The sequence below is a fragment of the Musca autumnalis genome, unplaced genomic scaffold (genome assembly GCF_047663935.1).
Source record: "Musca autumnalis isolate F117 unplaced genomic scaffold, ASM4766393v1 scaffold_4, whole genome shotgun sequence".
In the NCBI taxonomy this organism is placed as follows: Eukaryota; Metazoa; Arthropoda; class Insecta; order Diptera; family Muscidae; genus Musca; species Musca autumnalis.
In genome coordinates this window covers 175,293,849-175,304,266 of record NW_027411977.1, presented here as the reverse complement: position 1 = coordinate 175,304,266, position 10,418 = coordinate 175,293,849, and positions in this window count along the sequence as shown.

Here is a 10,418-nt window from a genome sequence, read left to right as displayed (position 1 = left end):
ATAATTCAAAATGTCAAAATTTGTAAACGATGCGAAAAAAATAAATTTGATTTGATATACAAAGATGATTTTAATCAACCAAGAAAAATATTTGCGATGTTTAAACGATAAAATAATTCTTTATTTGCTCATTAGTTAGCATTAGTAGCAGAAAGTGCTAACATTTTCAGTATTAAAGAATAAATTTGTAATTTGCCGTATGTTTTTTGAGACGAGTTCAATTTACAACAACTTCTGACGTTTCAAATTCGATCGGATATGCTGATGCATCTACCTTGGTAATTGTGCTATGAACAAAAATCAGCTGATTGGAATTTAATAGTGCGGTTACACTACAGTTTTTTGCCGGGTTAACCCACTTTAGGAGGATTTATTGCTTAATCTGGTCAAATCTGACCAGATTTGCCATACAAAAATTAAATCCTCTCACGACTCGGTTTATTTTAAATCCGGCACAAATCCACCAAAAATACATTGTTGTATTTGGTATTTGTGCAAAAAATCCAACTCTTCTCAAAAACTACCAAAAGTTGCAACTGTTTTTGCAACAGGGTTTGTCGTGTTTTACATGTTTACGATTGGTCGTATGAGATTTTATGGAGTTAATAAATCTAAAGTTATTTGAAAATCATAAAATTATTTATTTTTTTATATTAGACACTTTTTTTAACAAAAAGTACGTTTGATACCATGATACAAAAATGTATCCCTGTGTGTAAAATATACCAATATGAGCAAAGAGGGGACGATATCTCATACGAGAAATTGTAAAAGTGTAAAACACGACTTTATTAGTTATTTTGTATGTATACGTAAACAAACATCAGCTGACAGTTTATATCCTCGAAAAGCTAAGTGTAACCAGCAAAGATTAACCCACTGGATCTATTAAACCCAGTGGGTTAACCTTCAATAGTGTAACCGGGGTATAAAGGTATATCTAAATGCAAAGAGATTTGTACTGGATTTATTAAATCCAGTTGAGGATTTATGGCTAGTCTAAATGAGCAATTAGATCGAAAATGTAGTGCTTCCTAGCTGTGTGCTGTGGAAGCAAAATGGAGTGCATCCTAGCTGCGCGCTCCCTTGTAAAATTCATAAGTGAATTCATAGAAATAGATGTACTCCAACGGCACTTGTTCTGTAAACTTGTAGCGATTCAATTGCATCCGCGGATGCAAACTTTTTGCTGGGGTAGGTGAATTCATACCCAGCATAAAAAATTGGAAGTTGTGTAATTGGAGCAGGGATGCCAATTCTTCTGAGGCAAAAATCGCTACAGGCACATACGCACCATAGGTTTGTAGCGATTTTTACCTTGAAACAGTCGACATTCCTGCTTAAACAGTGGTTTTTGTACTTCAAAAATCACATGTAGCGAGAAAACCACCAACTTGGCACCCATGAATTAGAGTTATGATTTCACAACATCTTTCGAATACTACAACCCAGCATAAAGTTTGCATCCGTGGATGCAGTTTTATCAGTACAAATGTACAGTACTTTACCGTTGGAGTACATCTTTTTCTATAAATTCACTTATGAATTTTACAAGAGAGTGCGCAGCTAGGATGCACTCCATTTTGCTTCCACAGCACACAGCTGGGATGCAGTCAATTTTTGGATGCAGTGTTTTGGTTTGCATTTATATGCAGTCTAAAGATGCTATAAAAATGGAAGCCATTGCCAAATATCCCAGAATAAATAAAATGTATTTATTATTTGTTTAAAACAATAATATTAAGAACTTTATTACATAAACACAAATTATACAAATTCTCCAATAAATTTAATCGTGACCGAGTTTACTTCCTCTGCTCGGCGTTTTATGCCATCACAATTGATTTTGCTTCATCATCCTAAGGGTTTTTAAATATATTGTCCTCCCACTCCAGCTCAGATTTCGAAATTTACTCCAACTCCACTCCAAAACTAATTTCCGTCCCGTGAATTACCGCAATGTTCGCAACTTCAGTTTGTATTTCTTTATTTTTTAAACAAATTCTTAGAATTTTAGACACTCTTTTTATATTTGCATGGCATAATAATATAGGTAAAGTCATTAGAATAATGACAATACAACTCTGTAAATCTGTAACTCATCAATCAAAAAAAAAATACAAATACAGTCATGCGTATATGCGTCATCGTTTTCAGATATGAAAAGAAATGACAAAAACAACATCCAATTGTAAATAAACAAAATACTGGCAGAAATAATTTGTAATGTAATCATGTATGAAATTGGCTCCAATTACTTCAATGGTGTGTAATAATAAAAATTGTTGGAGCTCAAGTCATATAACGTTGAAAGTAAAAGTGATGGTGTGCAATTAATCGCCTTTAAAGCATCTTAAATATGTATTTGGTGGTTTCAGCGATTAAAAACCCAGTAGATATGTTTGCACCGAATAAGTTTGGCGATAAACAATGAGCAATGTGTGGTATTCTGGTATTCTACCTATTTAGGGGGTAAGATGTTTGTAATTGAAGTCAATCTAGTGCATTTAAGTCTGAACTTTTAATAATTTCGTTTGTAGCTCTATTGGGTTGATAACTGCGACAATGAAACAATAAAAAACTCCATCCATACGTCCCGAGATACAGTTTGTCAAGTAATTGTTTTCGAACCAAGAAAACTAACATTTTTCTGTATTAATTAATGAAAAAAATACTGATAATTGTAATAAAAATGTCGGTTTTTTTGCAAAAATTAGTTGGACGACTTATTTAAGACAAGATTGGATGTATAAATAAAAAATTAACCCACGTAGTCCAACAAAAAATAACGAAAAGCAATAACTACATGTAATGCAAGTTGTCAAATAAATGTTTTCGAAATGTAATGGAGGTTCCAATATACCCCATATTTTCGGTAAATACTTGAAAATCAGCACAATTTATGAATTTTATTTTTAACAGGGAGTAACTACTAGCAAGTATCAACAATATTAGTCATCGAATATCCGTTCTAGGAGGGTTACCATATGGACCAAGGGAGTACCAGGTCATATTACATGTAAATTGGGTCCTGTAGGTTTTAAACCGGGAATATTTGAAAACTAAGACGTTTTATGAGTTTCTTTAGTTCACTAGGATGGATTGTCATCAACTAAAATAAATATTACCTTTAGAATAATTAAATCAGGAGGGTTGCCAGATGTACGAAAAAGGTACCAGGTTATATAAACAGTAAACGAGACCACCTGTGTCTCAAAACAGGGCACCGAAGTTTGTTGTTTCACTTAATATTAATTAAGAGGTAATAATATTTCACGAAACTATCGGAAATATCGCAGTAAGAGACTAATATTGCTTAGAAATGTATGGGGTACAGATTTCGACAATTTTCAGAAATGCCTACTACGACCTATTGGAATCATTTCGTGTACTCTGCAATACTACTCAGCATATTTTTTAAGGGAAAAATAATGCTGGCGGCAAAATAATGCTTCAATTTTACCATGGAAGCCAAAAAACTTAAAGAATTCCTCTGAACTGGCTCTAAACAGTTGACATCGGATGTCCATTATAAAATCAGTATAAACTGACAATATCTTGCATATTTATTTCTAAGCGAAATTTTGTACTTTTATATCATATTTTGATTTGTTTTAGAGAATTGTTTCATCCATTAATTCAATTTGAGTTAAATATACAAATCTTAAGCCCTGGTTATGGATTCAGGTGGTCTCATTTACTGTTTATATAACCTGGTACCTTTTTCGTACATCTGGCAACCCTCCTGATTTAATTATTCTGAAGGTAATTTTTTAGTTGTGAACTAGTGAACTAAAGAAACTCATAAAACTTCTTAGTTTTCAAATATTCCCGGTTTAAAACCAATTTACATGTAATATGACCTGGTACTCCCTTGGTCCATATGGTAACCCTCCTAGTACGGATATTCGATGACTAATATTGTTGATACTTGTTAGTAGTTACTCCCTGTTAAAAATAAAATTCAGTAATTGTCCTGATTTTCAAGTATTTACCGAAAATATGGGGTATATTGGAACCTCCATTACATTTCGAAAACATTTATTTGACAACTTGCATTACATGTAGTTATTGCTTTTAGTTATTTTTAGTTGGACTTCGTGGGTTAATTTTTTATTTATACATCCTATCTTGTCTTAAATAAGTCGTCCAACTAATTTTTGCAAAAAAGCCAACATTTTTATCACAATTATCAGTAATTTTTTCATTAATTAATACAGAAAAATGTTAGTTTTCTTGGTTCGAAAACAATTACTTGACAAACTGTATGTGCCTCTGAAGTTCCGAAAATTCCGTTGTTTACTTGGAATAGAAAACTTTGTTCTCATGTCCCAGAGGAGAAAGTCTTACATCCCGGACCGAAGCCCGACAATATAGATATACATTATACTGTGTATGATATTCCTTAAAGTTTACGATGGTAATCATATTATCATGATCCATTGAAAAATTGCGAAGTTATAAACAAGAGAATTTTCTGAACTTGAAAGGCCCATATCCCGGGAAGCATGGGATTATTTCATTCGACGAACTTTATATTTTTGTAATTAGGATGAAAAGCTCCAGCTGGAGAGTATTGAATTTGCTCAATTACCGTAATTATAAGCGTTTAATTTTACCAGTTTATTTCGGTAACGTGAAAACGAGCTAGAAAGAGTATTTTGTTATAGTTTTAATGTACACAACAACTTCGCTTTTACAAACTCAGGCCATCAATGGCATACAACTAAATAGACATGAGTGCTAAATATATAAAAGATTAAGCATTGTTTGACGATTCTTTATGATGATTTTCGAGAACCTTCAAATAAGAAACTCACTGAGTGAATGAGCGATACGTTGAAAATTTAAATCACATTTGACACACGGTATTGTCATGGATATGCTGTTATATGAGACTTCAATAAAAATATCTTCGTAGAACTAGTTTAATTCAATGGTGGGGGTATAGAACGTCTGTAGGCCACATGTCCGAACATGTATGGTGTAAATGGAAGTCTGAATATTTCGTGGTAGATGAAAATTCGACAAAATACATGTATTTAAAATTAATACCGCGTAACACCATTATCAAACGCACGTACCTCTTCTTAGATTATTTTAAAATGAATACCAACAGAAAAATTTTTGTTTTTTATATACGTATAACATTTTAGAACAATATATTTTTATTTAATTTTCGACAGTATTTCATATCGGATATTTGTATAGTTTATGCGTTAGATGACAACTTAAAATCCTAAACCGTACATTTGAAAAGTTTTAGGAGTTTGAAGATAAATTTAATAACGATTATAGTTTCATTTTTGCCAATTTTGAATATCCTTCCAATTTGCTTTTTGCTTTCACTATTCCTAAATTGTTATTTAAATGTCTAATTCTAAAATGCATTCGGCATTTAAAAAAGAATTTTTTTACCTTCTCTGGTAAATTTACTTGATTGCTAAGTTGCAAAAGTCTACGCTGTAAATTGTTATTATGATCTATTTTTGAGCCATTAATAGATGCAAAGACGTATTCAAGACTTGTAATATATTTTAAGAACTCTTGATTAGGTTTTTTAAGGAAGCCCAAAGAAATTTGATCCACCCATGAGCCGGTTTTCTCGTGATCTTCGTATTCATTCAAATTCAGTTTCCAAATAACGAACCCAGCCATTTTTTCGAGAGCGTCTCCCTGGAGTTGCCCGACATCTTCAACTTGTTCTCTTTGTACATCTTCAAAGCCCAACATTTCGTTTTCAATACCTTCGAAAATAAATGGATCAACTGCACTGGGATTGATCTGAACATTGGATTCTAAAGCCACCAGCTCGTTTTCAGAACTTTCACAAAGCAAGGGATCAATTTCACTAGTATTCATCTGATCATTGAAACATAAAGCAACATCTTCATTTTCAGCCTCTTCGAAATTCAAGGGATCAATTGCAATCGGATTGACCTGATTATATGAAGATAAAACCAAGCCTTCGTTTTCAGGCTCTTTGAAATTAGAGGAATTCATTATATTCTGGTTGATCTGATCATTGGATCCTAAAGCCATAAATTCAGTGGGGTTATTTTTAAAATTTTTAGTTTCTTGAAGAATTTCTGTATTTCGAGCTGGAATAGTAAATGACGAATGATTTATTATAATAAACAAGTGTAATGGTACACAATCAGGCGGGCCGATTATTTGATAACCTACACCACTATGGACCATTATTTCATGCCTTCTTTTACATAAAACGATTATTTATGAAGTCGTGAAATCATAGAGCCAAGTCTAACCCTATTAGATGTATGTAGTTCAGTAACTACGAGTTGCTTATCAATATGGGTCCTAAAACATACTCTCCACGTAGTGGTGCAGGGTATAACTAACAGCGGAGTTAAATGTAAGCATCAGAACTTGCCTAAGATATATTTCCGTAGCCTGTACTTAAATTCCTTAGGAGACACCTAAGGGGCTACATAAAAGAGTAAACCTGTCTTTAATATTTTTGGCGGAAAAGTTTTATAGTTGCAGGGAACATCAAGAGTCAAATTGAGGGTAGTTTCATCAAAATAATGTAGACCCTCGAAAATGGACCCATGTTGACGAAGGTACAGTTATATGGGGGATATACCAAAACATGTACCTATATTGACGATTATTTTTGAATAGACAAAATTGTGGCTGAAATTCTCAAAATACTGAAAATTACAGAACGTTTGGTTAAAAATTGTAGTTAAATCCTCAAAATACCGAAAATCGTGAGATACCGTTATATGGGGGCTATACCAAAACGTGGACCGATATAGCCCATCATCGAACTTGACCTGCCTGCGTCCTATCTCCATTTTTGAGGATGCTAGAGTGATTACCACAGACGGACGTACATAAATCGACTCAGAATTTTATAGGGTCGCAAATGAATATTTCAATGCGTTACAAACGGAAAAACAAACTTAATATACCCTCCATACTATGGTGGAGGGTATGAAAACAAATAATAAAGACTAGTCGCAGAAATATAATTTTAGTATACGCCATAGTGACTTAGTTTGTTTCGATGAAGACAATGTCATCGACTTAAATAATCATGTTTTAAATAAATATTTACCCATTTTTAATTGAGTCAACGGTATCATTATTTTCCAAGAATTCACGTTCCCCATTCATACCCATAAAACATTCCGTATTTTCCAAGAATTCAAGTTCATCATCTGAGCCCATAAAATTTTCAGTACTTTCCAAGATTTCACGTTCTTCATCTACGGCCATAAGACATTCACTAATACCAAAAAATTCTCGTTTAATTATTTCTTTTCTTGAAATATTTGTAATCTTACTCAAGCTCGTCATATCCGGATGTAACAACAAATGGTACGGCAGTTGGTAATAAATAACATCCTCTGGAAATCTTTAAAATATCAGATGGCAAAAAGTGGTCTCCGCATATAAATTCTTTACCACTGAAATTAATCCCACATGCTTCTGACCACTTCAATCGCATTACCTCGTCTGTTGGGATGTGGAAGAAGAAACTATTTCTTCCACAGTCATTTTTTTCACACAGAAAGCAGGATCTCATTTTGAAAAATTGAAAATATTTCGTTTGAAATCACAATTTGTAAATTCAAATTAATTTTAAAGGTAACTGTCATAAAAGTATGTATACATAAATACTATTTGCCACAATTGACAATTGCATGTTTTCATTTCATTTGAAAGTTGAGTGTTGTCAAAGACAAATTTTTAAAAAAATTGTAATCATATGTTTGCCTGACTTTACCTCTCTTATTATGCCATGTTATATTTGAAAAAAAAAAAAAATACTGCGACGTCTTTTGTAGGGATCAACAAATTGTATGTGTCTGTAAGGATCTTTAAGCGAGTGCTTCTAAAATGTATCGAACGGAATGCATTTTTCATAACTCCGTGTGGACTGCATTCAAAGATGCTGTGAAATCATAACTCTGCATTGCACTACTTCCAAACTTTTAAACTGGGATGGAATAGCGAAAAATCGATGACACTATCGATAATATCGATTTTTTTAATTAAATATCGACAAATAATTCGTCTATGGATATTATCGAACAAAAACCCTAACCTTAAATCTGTAGAAATTATTAGAAATTACGCGGTTTTTGTGTTTTGTGGATGCGATAAAGTAATTGTGAAAAAGAAATAATAGTAGTTTTTTTAAAAAATAAAAAAGTTTTATTGAATTTTTTGTGTCATATTATCATGGCACAATTACCCAGGTAGTGGCATCGTAAAATTTTGAATAAGTTATGTCAAAACTTTCTTTGTGTTGCTGGGGAAATTACAACAAAAATATTTTTTTATAAAGGGATTTGACATTTCATATTCGATCAGCTGGTGTGATACCACTACCTGGTAGTTCTGCCATGGTCATATTATTAAATAATAGCAAATATATGCTCTGTTCCAGAACCTGCAAGAATCTACTATTTTTTACTACGATAACAATTTTTCTCCTATGAATTTCTGCGATGTAGTTGTGCAAAATGTTAACGAAAGTATAGAATATTCCGCCATTTTTATTTCTAAATTTACCACCATTTCGCATACAAAAACGAAATCATCTCATTTCGTGATTTCAGCGAAATCAACATCGAAATCAAAGTACCCATGATATACAACCATGTTTTTGCCTAAAAAAGTACCAAAAGTTGCAACACTTTTCACGTATCAAAATAAACATGGAAGATGTGCGAATTGCTGCAACAAAAAATTGAATTAGTGTGTTATGCTAAGTTTACATTTACGAAATCCACTCGATTTCAACTGTCAATTCCATAGCTCAAACGCATTACAATATTAATATTTCATTGTGTTCCTGCATTTTTTCATGGTATAATTAGCAAACGAGCGAAATGTCAAAAAATATTTTCCTAAACAAAATATTCCGAACAGCTTGGAAACGGAAAAATGGCAGAAATTACAAAAGCTCTAGCAGAAATGTAAACTCAACGTATCTGGCAATCAGATGCCAGCAAACAAGCTGCTAGGTTCTACTCCGCCAAATTTGTATAGCAGAAAATGTTATTCTGCTCCATTTTTGTTTATAGAGAAGTGCGAATTTTGTACAGGAACGCATTTCTAGCACAAAAAAGGAAAAAATTGTACAAGTAGTACTATTTTGCAAGTTCTGGAAGACAACTTTATCAATCAAAATTTAAATTATGATGCTTCAACGATGAAAAAATGTTTTTACTTTGTTCCAGAACCTGCAAGAAGCTACTGCTCTTTACTACGATAACATTTTTTCCTTTATGTTATCGAAAAAATAGTAAAAATTAGTAGATTCTTGCAGAACTGGAACAGACTATTTATTTGTACATTTGTTAGTATTATAAACAGCAATTATGACATATGCTGATATACACAATTTTACGATTATTTTCGAAATAATGCAGTAAATTTCTATATTGTCGTATATTTTTAACTACAAATTAAATTTGCGGAAACTTGTTTCGAAAATTCATGTTCAATCATACATATGCACATATGCATCTACCTTGATTATTGGATATGTTTCTGTGAGTACACACACTGCGGCTTTTTATGCATGCATCACAATTTTCGTACTTTTAGGGTTGCATTTTTTCGTAATATTGTAAGAAGCGTAATTTTTGTAACAAATATGTACGATTTTACATACATATTATAATTGTTGAATGCATGTAGGTATAAATTGTTAAACCAAAATTATTGAAACAGGTACAAAAATTTGTTAATATTTCTCGACAAATGTAAATAACAATCACGTTTTTGAAAATTATTGGAGAAAACATTGTTAGGTAAAAATGTATTTTCCAACATTCGGGTTATTCCATTCTACGAGATACAGGTAATAAAACTCCGACAATTACTTTTCTTTAGAGTAAAGAGGAGAGCATACACACATTGTTAACTTTTTAAAAATATATGTGTTTTACAGTTATTGGTGATGCATGCATCAAAAGTCGCGCGTGTGTAGTCACAGTTTGAAATCAACAAAAAATAAGTGTAAACAACGGGGTGTATTTCAGGATTTCGGAGCTTAAATATAAACTAGCCATAATGCTGAGTTAACCCACTTCATGAGGATTTACATATTTGACATTTGCGATATGGAATTGTTGATTGTCCAAAACCCAGAACTTGCCTGTGTGACGTAGGCCTCCAGACAACTGCAAAAACAGTTGTAAAATTATGAATGAAAATCGTCGACTTCTTTTTGTTTTCCGTTCACATATTTTGTTTTTGTTCGTGTTTTTTGTTTTCAACACATTTCAATTATTATCTCACACATTTTTACAAAAAATGTCAAAAATTTGTTAACCCTACTGTCTATGAAAAAAGGATGGACAGCTGGAAGACAGCCTACAAATGTATGTATGTGTAGGTAAATCAGAGTTGTATTTGAAGACAAACTGACTGGT